We start from the raw sequence: 17,850 nt of genomic DNA, 5'->3' as shown, positions 1-17,850 counted from the left end.
CTCTATTAAAAAAAAAAACAAAACAAGGGAGGCTTGTGTGCTCATTACTGACTCGCGCCCTGGGGCCAGGGGCCAGGTGCTGGGTTGATGCAGGGACACAGAATGCAGGCCTTCGGGAATCCTGATATCAGAAGCCGCCTTTGCACAGTAGTTGTGAGAGTAGGTAAAGGCAGTGGTGAACCAGGTCATAAGATGCCGTGGCATATCCGAGAGAAGTTGCTTGCCTCCTGGACTCTGGACAGGCTGAGGAGATGGGGAAGGGCCTGTCCTGCACGGGGTGACACTGCTGATGTCTCTGCCCTGCTCTGTGCAGTCACCCCATTTCCTCTGCCCTCAATGTTGCTCCAGATGTACTGCCCGGAATAACCGTAGGATAAAGGGCTGGAATTGATGACCCCATGTGTATTTCAAAATAAACCACAACACTTGTTAAAGGAAATAGTTAAGTTAAAGGAAATAGTTAAGTTTTTTAAGTTGTGGTTTCTAGCTTTAAATCTTCAAATTTTAGTACTTTTTAAGCCCTTGCTCCTAAATTGGCTGTGAAGTGAATCGAAGTGAGTGTAACGTACCCTCTGTGGAAAGGATCAGTTTGTAAGTAATTTTTAATTTTTAACTTCTGTTTACTTTCAAAGCCGTAATCCACAGTTGAGCGTTGGTGTTTTTATTGCTGACTTAGCAGTTTGTTGCCTTGGCTGTTGGTTTTTCTTTATGTGTGTGGAAATAACGTGTGGAACAAAGGAGAAGGAAATTGTTTATGGTACTTTCAACATTTAGAGTTTGTGCAGCCAGAATGTCAGGTTAAAAAAAAAAAAAAAGTACTTCCTTTCCCTTAGGAGAGTGTGAAGGTTCCCAAAACTCTGTTTCTCACTTCCGAGAAACTGGAGCAGGTGTCTGCTTCCCTTCCATCAGGAGATCTCTGGAACCTTCTGGAAGCTGATTCCCTTATGAAGGGTAGCCTTTCTGAACATTGTATGGACATGCTGGTGTGGAGAGGATCTCTTTCCACACCCTCAGTGTGGAATCTGTCAGTGTCTCGGGGCTGCCTGGGCAAAGCAGCACCCATGTCAGCACTCAAGTCCTAGCTTCAGCTTTCAACAAGGCTGTGGTCTTTCGGGTGCTGTGGACTCCTCCTCTGACTCTGTCTCTGTTGCATAGACCTTTATACCAGTTTGTGACCTCATCTCAAGTGATCATATCTCCACTCAATAAGGTGCCAGGGGTTGGGACTTGGCATCTTCTGGGAACACAGATTAACCCACGGAACATTTTCTTCTGAAATGGACGTGGCAGTCATGCCAACTCCTCTCTGTAGGTGGGCTCTGCCCTTCCCGTTTCCTGTCTGACCTGCGTGGCTGGGGTGGTGCAGGAATGGGGCAGCAGCCTGTTGGTTGTGGTTTCAGGTGTGGCAGGTGGTCAGCAGTGGGGAAGCAATTGGCACTGAGCCAGAGCCCTGCCTCCTTCACCCCCTGAAGACTGCCCCAGGAGGTGTGTCAGGTGATGGTATTGTCGTCTTTTGGTGACAGGTTCACAGAAAACCAGAATTTTTATTCCCCTGGTGTGTATTTCTGTTGTTGAGAGGTATGATGGATTGAAAAAAGACATTAGGGCCTAACAGAATTTCTAATTCTGGGTAGAAGAAATGGAAATAGAAAAGGAACAGTGTCATTTCTGTCTACCAAGAAAGAGCAAACACTTCTTAAGGGCAGTGATGGCAAGTCTTCATGATATTTAAATGCCACTGAGTATATTTAAACAAGTCACAGCTTTATTTTAAGTCAATATTTAAAATACACCAGAACTATGTGTAAAGATTTAAACTCAAGACGAAAAATTGTAAATGACAATTGAAAGTATTTTTCAAATTCTTTTAAGGAGTGATTTAGGTAGAACATGTGGAGAGCCTGGCTGGCAGCAGGTTCTCTCTCTCTTGTAGACCTGTCCTTACATTTTTCCTTGATAGCGTATGTTAAGTGGAGTAATGTGCTGCATGTTTAAACATCAGGCTGCCTGAACATTTTTATTGCTTTCAAAATATTCAATAAAAAAATTGCTTTATATTTGCATTATGCTTGTCATGTCACATAGCCGCTCACAGGAGATCATTTTGCACTGTCATCACCATTTCCCACTGGGAAGCTTATAGAGAATGTGACCAGGAAGGAAATGGTTCCTGTTTGCAGAGCTCAAGTTGCCAGGAGTGGACACAGAAGGCGAGAGTCCGTGCGTGCACGTCCAGCCGCCTAGAGACCGTGCACTCAGGGTGAGAGTTCACCGGGAAGGAAGGCGCTTGCTGTCCCTCGGCAGCCTACAGTCAGTCTCAGGAGCAGCAGGAAGGGGCACCAGGAACTCCCACAGATGTGGAGGTGGGGTTGAGAGGCTTCTATAAGATGTATTTTGCAATCAATCAATAAATATATGTTTGAGAGATTGACAATGAGATCATTATGTAAATCCTGAAACCTAAGTCGCAGTCGTACTCATTTTTTGATTGAAATATGATCATTTTCAAGATAGAAAATGAAACCCCAGAGGCTGGAGTTGTAGCTCAGTGGAAGAGCGCCTGGCTAGCATGCGTGAGGCACTGGGTTAGAGTCTCAGCCCCACATATAATTAAATAAAATAAAGGTCCACCAACAACTAAGAAATATTTTTTGAAAAGAAAATGAAACCCCTGTTGTGAGTGGGAAGAAGACATATTTCAGGGAGAGTCCTTTAAAAGGCAAAAACAGACGAAGCTGATTTTCCTGCTTTCTTTCTTCTCTTTCCTCCCACCCTGGTGTCTTTCTGGTCACTTTTTTCCCCCAGTGAAGCTGACAACACAAAGAACCCACGAAGTTATGAGGTTCTACGTGCACCAAAGCCCGTTGAGTTTGGGAGTGTAGCTTAAGTAAAGGAAGGGGGGCCGGGCAGCAGGCCTCTCTGACCCAGGGGGGTTCTCCATTCCTAGGCAGCAGCTTTGCATCTGGCTGTGCTTGGGACCTTGAAGGCCAGGCCAGAGATGACTGGAGGTTTCTGGGTTGGTCTAGAAGCAAGTATCCATGCAGGGCTGGGCATGATGAGTGCTCCAAGATCACCATTGCCTTCAAAACAGAAAGGAACAAGTGGAAGGAATGTGTGTTTACAGCTTTGACCCTTCCGGAAAACAATGTGAACGCGTTGTTGCAAAAATTCAACCTCCAATCCCAATAACATACAAAACCACTAAAATGCCATGTTATCATTTTTAGATTAGAAAGATCTGTTTTAATGTCCTTGGAGCACTGCGAGAATTCTGGATAATTAGAAGCTGGATAATTAGAAGTTATAGTAGAAAGAATCTGAGATTCCTATAATAATTTAAACTGGCATTGTTCTGTTGGAGGACCTTCTGTAACTGAAAACTTCTGGTTCATTATTCTGACATTCTATTGCTAGACTGAATTTCTTCACCTTTATGATTATGCTTGTTATGTTTTAAAGCCAAAAGCTGTTCAGGGAGGGCTCATTTGAGAATTGACAGATGGAAACATTTTAATGTTGGTATAAATTCAGGGACATGAGGAAAGATTCATAATCTTGGAAGAAAACAGAGACCTAGATCTTAGTGATTTGGGGTTAGGTAAGGGTTCTTAGGTGGTAACACCAAAAGCACAAATGACAAAAAAAAATATTGAAAATTCAAAATTTAAAAAAACCTCCATTTCAAAGGACACCCTCAAGTAGGTGAGAAGACAGTACACAGCAGAGTACTGTACAAAATAATTGCAGACTATCTGAGGGACTTGCAGCTTTAATTCATACATTAAAAAACGTATCACTCAATAAAATACCAAATTTCAAAGTAGGCAAAAGTTCTGTAGTGGACTTACACTGAAGGCCTGTCAGCGTCGTTAGCATGTTCAACATCATTAAACAGAGGGAAGGCAAGTCTCACCCCTGTGAGATGTCACTTCACCCCCACTAGGAAGGTTGTTATCAAAAAAGACAAAATTTTTGACAAAGAAGTGGGCATGGAGGCTTGGGGGGGGGGGCGGTAAAATGGTGCACCCTCTGTGGAAAACTGTCAATTCCTTACAAAAAGACACGTAGAATTAGCGTAACCCGACAATTGCACTGCTAGGTACAGGCCTAAATGAAAGCAAAACAGGTGTTCAGACAAATGCTGTGCACGAGTGCTCGTGGCACTGTTCACAATAACCAAAACGTGGAAACAACCCAGATATCATCTATTGGTGGAAGGATAGACAAGGTGTATTATATCTGCACAACAAAATATTACCTGATAATAAAGTTTATATACAGGCTACCACATGGCTAAATCTTTAAAGCGTGCTAAGTGAAAGATGTCATTTATAAAATGCCACATTTTGTGTGAATCCCTTAATATGAATGTTCAGAATATGCAAATCCATGGGGGCAATGTGGCTACCTAGGGCCAGGAAGGAGGGCTGGGGAAACAGGGGTGGCTGCTGATGGGCATGGTTTCTCTTGGAGGTATTGAAATGTTCTGAAATGATTATGGTGATGGTTATACAACTCAGAATATACTAAAAGTCATTGAATTCCACACTTTACATGGGAGAACTGTAGGATATGGGAATTTTATTTCAATAAAGCTCTTATACAAAAATTCCACATGTCAAAGGAAACTCATCTGTGCCCTAGAAATCGTCCTCTCCAGTGTTCCCTGTCCCTGGTCATCCATCCAGCCCATGCCAGCAGTGGGAGTCCTCCTCCTCCGGTCCTCCCCCTCTGCGTTGCTTCCTACTCTCCCCAGTCTGTCCCAAGTGGCCTCCTTGAGGGTCAGATCTAAAGCTGGAGGGAAGCCCTTTATTTTATGCCTTGCTTACTTATATAGTCTTTGAATGAAACAGATAACTTTTGCAATTGAGGACAGAACTTTCATTTCTAGGTTCTTTAGATAGCTCTGGTGGTCTGTCCACTCTGACACTCATCTCCCCTCTCTGCCTCCAATGCCCTGGCCTTAGACCAAGTCTTCAGCTCATCCCTTCTCGGTTACCGCCACAGGTGTTCACTAGTCTCACCTGATCTGTCCCGGCCATTGTCTCCATATCTTCTGTCTCGTCCTGGGACATAGAGGGTGTTTGTTGACTGAATAGCTAAACTAACAAATAACCCAAGTCTCCTAATGGGCCTCTCACCTCTAGTCTGTATTTCCAGTCTTTCATTCCCATTATCACTGGGTTATTCTTAGTTGACATCATTCTTTCCCGCAGGCTTTGCTGAGGGCACCAAGTTCAAGCTGCACCTAAACGCTCCTTGCCCCTCGGAATACTCCTCATCCTTTAAGGATGAAGACTTTGAGAACGGCAGGCCAGAAGCCCTAGTCTGAGTTTCGACTGAGTAGTTTCTCAGCATGGCAGGAGGCGGAAAGGTGGACTCTGAGATCCACCTGCAGTGTGAGATGCAGGAGGGCTCAGTGCCTGCCTGGATTTTGGAATCTGTCCGTTATCTGGAGGGCCAGGGAGGCTGGGAGGTTATCAGCAGTGAACAAGAAGGAGGGCAGGGCCTGGTAAGTGCGGGGAGGTCAAGGAAGTTCTGTGCTTTGGACCTGATTGTGATAACTTCTGCGCAGTTACTCTTTATCTCTGCAGAGCCGCTCTATCTCCCCATTCCCACATGCACACCAGCCCAGGACTCAGTCCATGCTGAGAAGGTCAGGCCACATGCCCTGTCCCAACAGCTTTCAATTAAAACCTGCTGGTTGTTGGAGCTCTCAAATGAACCCTCCTCCAGGAACTGGAAATGCAACAGGATCATCCAGCTCAAGGCCCCCTGCTGGGCCGGGCAATAGCTAAGAGGCCCTCTTGTCTCCTGTTGATGTGGAGCTGATCACTGAGCAACCTCGGGATCCCAGGAGGTGCAAACACAAACAGCTCAATGCTTGGATTGATGTTTCATATATTAGAGCAAACAAAATCCTTTTAGGGAAACTATGAGCAGAATTTCCACTTTGTCTCCAATACATACTTCCTCTTGTTCCCTTTCATTGGTTTCCCTTCAGCTGCAGGGCTCTGTCCTCAGATGATGGATCCCCTCTGTCCTTTCCCTGAGCCAGGACTGCACCAGGACAAGAGCAGAACCAGCCTGGTGGCACTTCTGCTTCAGAAGACCTGCTGCAGGTGCTCCAGCTCCGCTTCTTCCCCTGATTCTCAGGGTGGCTGTCTCCTCACCCTGTTTTCAGAGGGCAGTGGAGCCCCCCACTCTATAGTAGATGGTTGATGCTCAGAGTCAGGTGAAGGAGAAAATCAGGACCACTTTGTTTTAACTCATCTTAAGTTCATTTGAATGTTAATTTGTTTGCCAGAAACTTTTCTTTGAGTTTGGATCCACTTTAGAGTTCTGTATCCACAGGGCAGCCTTTAAAAGTCCCCTTTCCCTTTCTTGAAGGTGTCATGAGGTGCCGTCTCTAAACCACAGCAGCCCTGGAGTCTCCTACCTGCCTCTCACCACCCTATCAAAGCTCCCAACAGCATTCAGCTTCCTCTTTAGGGTCTTCCTCCTTTACCATCTTTGTTTTCCGGTTCTGCTGTGCTCTGAGCGACTGCAGTGACATTTGGAGCTGATCCAGCGGTTGTGAATGATACACTGACAGCGGGCCAGTTAAACCAGGCATGTGCTGGCCACCAAGAAGGCAGACCTGACCGTGCCATGCAGTGAGCTGTGGCCTTGGCTGCTTGTGTTCCAGAGGATGTGGGGACAGGTGATCCTGTGAGTAGGCTGAGATGGGCGGTGGGGCGTCTACGGTTTATTCTGCTGAATTGGGTTATTGATTTGTTCTCACCATCTCAAGCTCCACTTCCAAATTTGCATTAGTAATTTTTGGTGTTCTATATGCTCTCATAAACTATTGCCATCCTATGAAAGTAGTTATCTGTCTCTCAGTGATCTTTCTAGTAGTTTCCTGCCCAGTCAGATAGCAATTATGCTTCAGTGAGTACAGCCTGAAATGTAGAGCAGCAGATATGAGCTTCAAAACGCAGCTCCAGGGCACAAGCCCTGAAGCGTTCTAAGAAGAATATTGATGGCATTTCTTAAGGAGTCTGTGAACCCTAAAGACAAGAATCCCTGCCTGTAAGTGGCTTTGTCCATTTGAGGGAAGAAAAGCACTTGGTGGTGTCAGTGACTCTGACAGCTGAGCATCCTCCCATTAAGACTGATCCTGAAATTCACCCCCAGTCATGCATTGGGCAGCTATTGAGTGCTCAGTGTCCTCATTCTCAGCATGGGGACAAATCCTTGAACAAGACATCCATCCACAGTCCCTGTCCCTGGGAAGCTACATTCTAGCAGAGAGGCTTGCAAGGTATAGGTCAGCAAAGAGACATTTATGGGACATCAGTCAGTGAAAAGCATTTGAGCAGAATGATGTGGGAGTTGATATCAGGCAGAAGGAATGCAATTTTCATTAGTGTGACTGGGAAGTCCTCTGTGTACTGGGAACATCTGGGTGGAGACCAGATGGGAGATCATGAAGGGTGAGAATGAGCCATGAAAATATCTGATGAAAATCAGTCCTGAGGGGAGGGGGCCACAGGTGCAAAGGGCCTAAGACAGCAGCACCCTGGCGTATTGAAGAAGAACAAGGAGGTCAGCCTGACTTCAACAGACACGATCTGGTTTACATGGGAAGAGCTGCGTCCATAGACTGTAGGGTGTGGGAGGCCAGGAGCAAGCACAATGAAACTACTGGGAAATGCTCGCTAAGCCTAGGAAGAAATATTTGTATTTGTAAAGAAAGACATTTTTCATGTATTTAAATTTTTAAATGGAAATTTTAAATTATAGAATTAGTACTCTTATACATAGTAATAGAAAAAAAGACATGAGCCAAATGTATAAAAAGAAATTTAAATCTTAATCACTTGCTCGACATCTAAAGAAAATGACAACTTGGATTATTTTAATGTATATCCTTCCAGAATTACTTTTCATACTCCATTAGAAAAATGAAATTATATTGGAAAGATTGTTTTTTTACTTAACAATATATTTTAGAAATATGTCTTTATAAACAAGCCAAGGGGCTACATTATTATCAGGTGGAGTGCATTTTGTATCGTTATTGTTTCTTACGTGCTGAAGTGTACATGTGCTCATCTTTAAAGGAGGTTAGCAAGGGTAAACCCTGGCTACCCAAAGTGGGTTCCAGCCCAGCAGCTGAGTATCAACGAACTGGTCCAGAGGAAGAGCCTGGGGCCCCAGCCTGTAGCAGGAGAGTCCCTGGCCTCAATGTGGCTGCCAGGAAGCCTGCAGAGGAATCTTCTTCCATTCCCACAAGGGAGCTGTTCCCTGAGGCTCTGTCTGTTGTGGCATCTGCTCTTCTCTATTCATCCTTCCTTGACAATATCAACTTCTTTTAGGACTTCAAGTATTATCTTGTGACTATATTTTTATTCTGAATATCTTAACTAGAAACCACCATTCAGCCAGTCAGTCATCTATCCCTCCACCCATCATCTGTCCATCCATCCAGCCCCTCCATTCTCCCAGACATCCACACAGCCACCCAGACACTCCATTCACCCATCATCTGTCCATCCACCCATCATCTGTCCATCCACCCAGCCCTCAACCATCCATCCAGCCAACTTGCTCAAAAACTCCCATGTTAGTTTTCGTAGAAAGCCCCCGAGGGCATGTGATGATCAAGATGCTTGTCTCCCTGAGTGCCCGGGAGCTGTTTCAGACTTGGGAAAAACATCCGGGAGGTGGTCAGACATGGGAAAGACATCCGGGAGGTGGCAACAGCCTCAACAGTTGGGGATGAAACTGGGAGGGACATCAGCCACGGTCACTGAAGCCTGGTGAAGCTGCTGCCCTCTGGGAGGAGAGTGTGGAAGTAGAAGATGAGAGAGGCCAGAAGGGAAGGCGTATCAGATGAGGAGCAAGCCTCCAGCTCAGCAGGACCCTGGGGTCAGGATCACCTCAAGGAGGAAGGCCCCAGGGACAAGAGACCTGACCTCCTGCTAAGGGCGTGTGGAGCCTCATGCTGGCCTTTGAGAAAAAACTGGATAAGAAAGAGGCAGAGCTGAGGATGAGGGTGCTGAGCATAGGTGCCCCCAGGGCAGGTAGGCAGGAGAGTGGGGCTCTGGGCTGCAGAGATCTTGCCAGGGCTGCACAGGTGCTGGGCAGAGCTCAATGCCACTGGGAGGACAGAGAGGGGGCTGGTGCCGTATTACAGCAAGGTGCAGAGCTGACAGAGCCCGGCAGCCATGACAGGTGCTGCAATTATGACCTCATCTAATCCTTGTAGCACCTGCAAGAGGAGAAACCTTCCGTTATCTCCATTTGAAGAACACAGCCACAAAGGCACAATGCACTCTTCCAAGATCCCACCTAAGTGAGCCCAGGGCAGAGGTTCAAGCTTTGCAGTGTGGCTCCTCAGTCCCTGCCAGTACCCTGTGTGCCTCCTGGAACCGCCCAGTGGCCTGCCCCAGGTAGCCTGCAGGGGCAGAGGAAGGGCCAGGAGGCAGGTTCCAGGAGACTGGAGTAGCAGGGCTGTGACTTCAAGAACCAGGACTGGGACCTGGAGCAGGGATGAGCAGGCCAGTGGCGGCCTGATTCCAAAGTCAGGAGATCTGCATGCAGGTTTCCATGCTGACATTGAGGCTGGGGGAGGAAAGTCTGCTTGGTAGTCAAGGTCCCTGGGGCAGGAGAACAGACCTGGAGCTTGGCTCGGCCTCTGGAGGAGAAGCGCCATCTGTCCTGGAAAGGCCAGGGAAGCAAGACGTCCCTGGTGGTGGGGAATGAAGGAAAAGGGAAACTGGCATTTCACCCCCATTCTCCTCCGTTCCTGAAGTCTCCCACCAAGCGTAAGGGGGAGATGGTAGAGAGAGGAAGGGGAGGCTGTGACATTGTGCAAATGTGGGGACAGATGACAGAGATGTGGGATATTTCCATGAGACCCTCAGATCAGAGATCACCATATGTGGTGCGCACTGGGTGCCGGAGCTGGAGCACAAGTTTCTTACCCTGTTTCTACTCACAGACCAGCTTGAGGCTCCACACGCCCCTTATCAGGAGGCCAGGTCCATTGTCCCTGGGGTCTTCCTCCTTGAAGTGCCTCCTAGCCCCCAGCAGTCTCACTGGGCTGAAGACTAGCTCTGTTTGTGCTCGTCTCAGTGCTAGCCTGTGCCTGAGCATCTCTTGGTCACCAAATGTCCACTCTTCATTAACCGTAGGAAACCCACGGATCTCATTCTCAGCCATTGACCCCACCCCCAACTCTACAATGAGTTGGGAGGAACTTGAGCTGACACCTATCCCATCTCCGGGCCACAGTGGGGAAACCATTCCATTCTGTGGGCACCAAGGAGGCAGAAGAGGTGCTGGCCAGTGCTCATGGGACGGGAAACCCGCCTCCCCCTTCTCCGAGTGCTGTCAAAAGAGATGCTTTTCTTCCCCTGCATGTCTGGGATTCTGCTGTCATTTTGACATGAGGAGTGCCTGGTCTTCTGGGGAGGAGCTCAGGGACATCACCTATCACCACAAAGGGCAGATCAGAAAGACTGGGAAGATGGAAGACCATGGGGATACTGGCTGAGGGGCTGGATCATGGCTTTCCTGAGGCTCCATCTTTGGGGATTTTTATTAGATTGAAAGCGTAAGATCTTGCTGATAATGAATGAATGTCGACCATAAGAATGTCAGTGTCTTTCAGCTGAACACGAGAGCCGAAACTCATAGATTCTTTTGACTTCTAAGTTGATTATAGGTGTTTTTGTTGTTGTTGTTGTTGTTATTTGTTTATATATCACTTGCAACTCAAAAACCTCTGGCTAATACAACCTAGGACTTAGCCTCCAGCTCCAGGGGAGAAAGGCAGGAGCTCCAACCCCCTGGGGCCGATTGCTCCAGAGCCTGCCTGTGCTGCGGTGGCTGTCTCTGGGCTTGCTGTGGAAACTCTGGCAAAGCAAAGAAGTGCAAGGGATGGCTTCTGCAGTGACTACCACTGGCTCCCATGGCCAAGTCCAAGAGCAGGGATCAGCTGAGCTGGCCTCAGGCTTCCAAAGGAATTGGTCCTGGTGGTCCCCAGGCAGTCAGCCCCAACCCAGATGGATTATGATACTGAGCAAAAACCCAGCTCAGGTTAGCCATGGGAGCAAGTTAACGCTCAAGAGTTCCAGTTTGTGTAAGAGATGACAGCCAGCCTCTGCTGGGACTATATCTGATGAGGCTGTTCCTTAGACATCAGTACAGCCTGAAATCCGTGCCTTCCATACACTCATTAGAGAATGAACAGAAGGGACCTCGAGTTGCAAGCAGACACCTGAGGATGTTCAGGTTCCTGTTGAGTAACGGCGGGAGGGGATTTGGGTGTGGTGAGTGAGACCCATGCCAGTTTTGTGGGCCTAGGGATGTTTTCTCTAGGTTAGGATACCAGAGACTTAAACTGTCCATCATTCCTACTCGGGTTGCTCAACTGGTTTCTTTTTCACCAAATGCACCGCAGGCTGAGCTTGGAGTCAAAATTAAGTGTGGTTAACACACCTCGTTTCTCAGGTCCGCAGCCTTTTGCCTTTTGCTGGGAGGAGAGATCATGTCAGAGTTTAGAAGCTCTTCTCGGGGTGATTTATCTCCCTATTCATCTGTGCTTCCTGAGAGTCTATCACAGGCCATCGCAGGGCAGGCTTGAGTTCCTGGGAAGACGGAAATGGTCCTCCTGAAGGGCCACACACTTCTCCATCTCCCCTCGGCCCTGTTGGGAGAGCAGCTGGGCAGTAACCTGTTTGCTGAGTCTTTTTTTTTTTTTAATATTTATTTATGTATGTATCTTTAGTTTTAGGTGGATACATTAGGTTGTTTTTATGTGGTGCCGAGGATTGAACCCAGTGCCTCATGCATGGTAGGCGAGCACTCTACCACTGAGCCACCAGCCCAGCCCATGTTTGCTGAGTCTTGATGGGTGAAACTCTGGCTCTCTCAGCCTGACAAAGGTCAGCAGAGGCCACTAGTGCCTCTTGCTTTCCCTGCCATCAAAGGACGTTGCCAGCACACCCAGGAGCTCCTGCCTCTCAGATGGAAGGGCCCTGTGGTTCTACTCAAGACGTAGTTTAACTGTGTTCATTAGTTAAACATTGTCACTTTTCTGTCCACCTTCTGATTTGCCCATTTCCAATCTCTGACCCCAGGGAAAAGTTCATGTGCTCCTTACTGAGCCAAGACATACAAAAGACAGCTTAACTTGTTGATATATATGTTAGGAAATCACTTTCAAGGCAAGGGCTGAAGTTCAAAACTGATTACAAGTTACGCAGTCCACTGCTACAGGGTGCAGCACGAAGAAACGCCTGGGTTCTCAGCATCTCAGCACTTACCTGTTTGGTGTGGAAACTGGACTTCCCATAATTGTGACAGTGTGTGACTTTCAGATGAAGAAATTATTCTTGTTGTAACTTCTTCCCCTTGGAGGTTAAAAGCTGAACACCTTGCCTAGCACTGAGGCAAATCCCCAGGCTGCTGTTGCAAATCAGCCTCTACTGGGTTGGAGCTGCAGGTGACTTCTCTGGGCTCTCCTGTTCCTTCCAGGTGGGAAGCCCTGTGCCTACTTGGTGTCCCCCGCAGGGCAGTCCCCACCCTGTGCCTACTTTGGAGCAGAAAGTTTCCAGAAGCACCTGTGGCTATGGGCAAGATCAGGCCGGGCTTCGTGGGCACCCTGTGTATGGCAGGTGTGTGCAGGGGTGGCCAGGAGGCTCCAACACCTGGAGGCAGTCACAGGCAGCTCGCCCAGTTCCAGTCCTTCGAAGGGGAAGGGGCATGGGTAGTGGATGGACTGTAGGACTCTGCCCGAAGCTCTGTATTAGTTCTTGACAAAGAACTAAAGATGACCTCCGGCCACCACTGGAGTCCACCTGCCTGTTACCATGAGTTCTCAGGACAGGCTTTCCAACCATCTGGGAAAGAAACTCACTAAATCTCCCTTTCACTCTAAAATGTTGACCATGTTGGCTCAAAGTATAGAACATGAGTCAGCAAACTTTTTTTTAAAAGGGGAGGACATAGCCCTGGAGACCAGCAGGACGGGAGCCGGGCCCAAGACCAGTGTTCGTTTCCCTGCTGAGCCTCTTTCCTGGGTGTTACCTGTAGCAGGTTCTCTCCTTAGACCTGCAGGCAGATGTGCTTTGCATTCCCTGCACCCATGCCTGGGGTGCTGTCTTCCCGGCTCTGCCAGTCACTGGCTTGGCACCTTCTGCCACGAGGCCTGCTGTTCCTGGCCAGGTGATAGGATCAGCCACAGGCTACTCCCTGCAGCTCACTCCTCAGTGGGTCCTCCATCTTCCTGGGGCCCCGTGGAAATGTGTGGGGACCTTTTGTCTTCTGGTATGACTGTACCCAAGCACACACACGTTGAAACCAGTAATATCATTTAATTATAAATTGCCTCCATGTTGATTCTCATTGATGTTAGATTTAGGTCAAGAAGAAAAGTGAGTGTAAGTTATATCATCTATAAATTTCATTTCAGATTAAGATGGAATTACAAAATAGTTGCCTTAGAAAGGTGGGTATGGGGTCTGAAAGACCCCAGAAGAACTTGTAGCTCACATATCTGTTATGTATGAATATGAAATATTTCAAGGAACCAGGGCCCTTTTTCTTATGTTTTGGGTGTTGGCCCTGAAGTTTTAAAAACCCCTGACACTTTGGGGAGACTCTTCTACTGGAATCTGTGGTAAACCTCTGATTTCCAGGTGCTGAGTGTAAGGCGACCTCCTTCAGGCCACGGGGTGAGTCATTCCGGTGGGAATATGTGTGCTAAGCCAGGTGGGTTGGTGGAGGCATTTGCGAATGATTTTTTTTATACCTGTTTATTATCAGTGTGGTGGTTATTTATTTGCTCCTGGTTCCTGTCCTGTCATTTAGACCTTTGATACAAGGATGGTCTGTCACGCATCATTGTGAACTCCTGCTCAGCCGGAGCGGTCTGTTTGGCTGGGATGAGCCCATGAAGCACCTGGTGCAGACTGCAAACTGACTCTGCCCCCTCTGCCCTTGTGTTGCAGCTCCTCGGGCTTCTTCCTCGTTTCTGTGTGCATGGGGTCTGTGGCTCCAGGGGATAAGGTGCGTTAGTGACCATACATCTCAAGACCACTCTCCCCTTGTTAGCCTCCCTTGATGAGCGCCATGGACAGCCCCTGTGTCTGTGTCCTTGCAGGCACAGGCACCGTGACTCCATTCTCCCCCACCTTGCTCCTCTGGGTGACCAGGCTCTTCCCCTCAGGAATATCTTCACACCACGTCAGCCTCTCTCACCTCTCCCACAAACACTGCACACACCCCCTGCTCAAGTTCAGTTTTTCCATGTCCATCCAACAGCGCAGACCTCAGATTCAGCTTCCTCCGAGAACAGCTGGCCGAGTTGCTGTGGTCTATGATGGTTCCTACATACGGGTCTTCATTTCAAACAAACACACATCTTGGTGGCTTTTCTCTGTGCTCCTGCAACTGACCTGCAGCTGGGCCGAGTGAGGCCACCCTCCTTTTGGTCCTATCTGCCCACCACAAGAATAGCAACCCTACTGGGCCTGTCTGGGCAGTGCCCTCACCACCTCGGGGTACCCTGAGAGCCATGAGCAGGGTCCCCTTCCCTCAGGGGGTGTGTCCTGTGGTCAGGTTCTGTGCCTTCCTGGGCTGCCCCAAGGTAGGTAAGCACCCCAGCTGCAGGGCACTGTGAGCTAGGTAAGCACCCTGTGTCTGTCATCTCAACCAGTCCTCACTGCAACCTGGCACAGCCTGTGCCTGCCTCATTCCACAGACGTCAGAAAAGCTGGGTGACCGCTAGAGCTGACCCAGCAGCAAGTAGTGATGCCTGCCCAAGGGCCTCTCCTCTTCTGCCCTTAACTCTTGTCCCCTGGCACCTTACAGCTTGCTTCAATTCATGCTTCTGAGGGTGCATGAGGCGGAGAGCATCCTGGGGTGTCACTGAATTCATTTGATGCGCACAAGGGCAAATGAAGAATCAAGTAGACTCCCGTGTTCCCAGAGTGTCCCATAAAGGGCATCACTGTTTTTTAGTTCAAATCACCCGATAGCTTGTGGCCCAAAATCATGCAAAGGCAAAAACCCAGTGAGCAGAGCCAGATCCGACTGTGAAATCTTTGTTCTGATGTTCTCGTGTCACAGTGACTCCCTTCCTGTGGAGCCATACATGCCAACACCCTGTGCCCAGTGAGCCCTGGCCCATTATCACTGCGTTTTCATTGATTTTCCTTTCTTAGCCTGAACTCTCGTACTCTTTGTTCTGGAGAAAGAACACAGATTGTTTTATAATGCTGGTTCAGATAAACTTGACCCTTGGAAAGTTTATCTCTTGAAGAACAGAAATGTACTGATGTGTTTGTTCTGCCAGGAATTGTTGTCTCTGTGTCCTCTGGCAGGTCCTGGAGGCCACTATGCCTCCACAGCCACAAGCTCACCTAGGGTGCAGACTGTGGTGGTGGCTGTTAGTGCTCTTCCCTGCAGAGACGGGAATTTCTTGGCCAGGACAGTGTGGGTGTGGAATGCCTTATCGTGCCACAACATAAAGAGCGATTAAAAAGAAGAACATCAAAAGCTCACAGGCCTGCTTGAGGGGCTCCCACTGGCCGAACCTGCACAAGTGTAGCACCAGAACAGTAAAGAAATGACTTACAAGCCATTGGAAGAGAAACAGAACCCTGCATTCATTAGTGATGATCAAAGGGATAGATGGAAGAGAAGGGGGGCTCTTACTCACAGGACTGGTAAATGTGGAGGGGTGCAGGAGATGGGAAATTATTTGTAGCCATCCCCTTGAGGACTGATTCAGGCAAGAAGCTTGGAAGGATGCTAAGCCCAAGGGGAGTTTGAGGACCAGAGTCTGTGTGGTTTTCTGGTGCTTCCCTGGACTGCTGATCCCTATATATATTGCTGAACCAATAGCTACTGTGCGCAGAGGGATGCCGGGGCTCTCACCGAGTAGTGTCTCCAGGCAGGACGCCTAGCAGGGCAGCAGCACTAGTGTAGTCTACTGACCAGAAGTGCGGACAAGCAGGGAGCACCTGGCAGTCCCCCAGTGAGGGTGGTTCTGTTAAGGAAGGGAGAGGAGGGCTCTTCTTCAGCATGTGATGCCACAAAGTTCAACAAGGGCTGTGGGAATGTTCCAGACTGCAGGTGGCCGGGGAGACAGGACCACTGTCAGAAGTGGAAGAGCACAGGCGGGAGCACAGGCAGAGTGTGTGCAGTGACCTTGGTGAAGGTGGCACCTCAGTCCCGTAAGGACCACCTCAGTTCTGAGGAAGCATATTCTAGGGGAAAGATCAGATGAACACAGCTTACTCTCAAGTGGTTTAGGAAAGTTCATGTATAAATGTGAACCGTGGGCCACCTGGGTTGAGGGGGATAAGGATGTTTTTTGAGCAATTGTTTTTCTTAGAACTTTTCTATAATTTTGAAATTCATTCCATATATATTTAAATGAACTCCTGTGTGGCACACTATTGTTCTTGGTATTGAACAGGATTGAGACAGAAAGGTAATTTTAGCCAATAACCTCAATTTCCTTGTATGTGCTTAAAAGTTATGTAAAGGGATTACTTGAATTTCCCTGCTTCCGATTTTCATAGCACCTCTGCTGGAGGGCAATTCAATAGCTGAATGTTTTCTGTAGATAGGAAAGGCATAAAGCATAGTTTTCAGATTGCCCTGGATTGTGAAGAATATATAAAATATCCCATGGCTTCATCTGGGTAGATTCTGAATTCCAGGAGGTAGAGTTGGTTGGACTTTTCAGGTTTCCTTCACCAGGATCCAGCATGCTGCTTATTATATAGCATAGATCAAATATTTGCTGAATGAATACGTGGATCATTCTAAACTAAGACTTGAAACTTGTAAGATAATATTTCTTCAGGATTTGAAGTGATTCATAAAATTAGGTGAAAATGATTCTGATATCTGAGATGTGCTTTCTAATGTGAAAAAAGAAAAGATGTCTGAATGAAGAGATTTCCACTAGCTTTTCTTCTAGGGCTTATTAGAACCTTCCTGTCTACAGCCAACAAAGGCTTATGCTTAAAAGAGAAGAAGAAAAAAGAAAAAAAAAAGAAAAAGAAAAACTTGGAAGAAAACCCAAGATCTATACATGTTTCTTGTTCTAAATATTTTCCTAAATCATCTAACCTCCCTGAGCCTTTCACTTTCTAAATAGACTCCTATTTACTCTTCTCATAAAATAAGAGGATAATCAAATAGCTTGTGTGTGTGTGTGTGTGTGTGTGTGTGTGTGTGTGTGTGGTGCTGGGGATAGAACCCAGGGCCTTGTGCATGCGAGGCAAGCACTCTACCAACTGAGCTATGTCCCCAGCCCTCAAATAGCACTTGGAACACATTTGGGGAAAAAATGATTTATTGCTGTTTTGATTCTGTAAGATTGAGAGGTCACATCTTTAAACTGCTTACTTACTTAGGAGTTTGTTATGAGAGAAAACTCAGAGTGGAAGCTACCAGTGGGAGGGATGGCGGGGACTGACACAAGCATGAACTCAACCTAAGGAGGAGTGGGTTCTGAATCGGAGCCCAGGGAGGGTTCTGACAACCAGTCTCAACTAAGAGTCTTCTATGAACAGGCTCCTGGTGGGAAGGATTTGATCATATGCACTCCTTCAGGTGTTTGTGTGGAGCAGTGTTTGTCATGTGCTGGAAGGAGTCGTGTTTATCACTGAAGAGGCACAGCGGCCACACCTAAGCAGGTGAGAGGCAGTGGCAGAAAGGAGGGAATCCAGGGGCTGTGTGCTGTGGCAGAGGTTGGCACCAGATCTAGGAGATCCCAGGCCAAGCAAAGATGAAGTAGGTGCTCTTGAAATGTAGTATTTGAGATATAACACAATT

At 47.6% G+C, this 17,850-nt stretch overlaps 1 long non-coding RNA gene across 3 annotated transcripts in view; it reads left to right on the top strand.

Annotated features, from left to right (window-relative positions):
- LOC131424328 (uncharacterized) overlaps positions 1-17,850 on the top strand; it is a 65,938-nt gene continuing 48,088 nt past the window's right edge. For all 3 annotated transcript variants that reach the window (XR_009227113.1, XR_009227114.1, XR_009227112.1), the window contains exon 1: positions 1-6,711. This is a non-coding gene — a long non-coding RNA (uncharacterized LOC131424328). The remainder of the gene's footprint in view (positions 6,712-17,850) is intronic.

This window comes from Marmota monax, unplaced genomic scaffold (genome assembly GCF_021218885.2).
Source record: "Marmota monax isolate L192 unplaced genomic scaffold, Marmota_monax_Labrador192_F-V1.1 WCK01_AAM20220418_F8-fsc00060, whole genome shotgun sequence".
Lineage (NCBI taxonomy): Eukaryota > Metazoa > Chordata > Mammalia > Rodentia > Sciuridae > Marmota > Marmota monax.
This window is presented reverse-complemented; position numbering and strand designations above follow the sequence as displayed.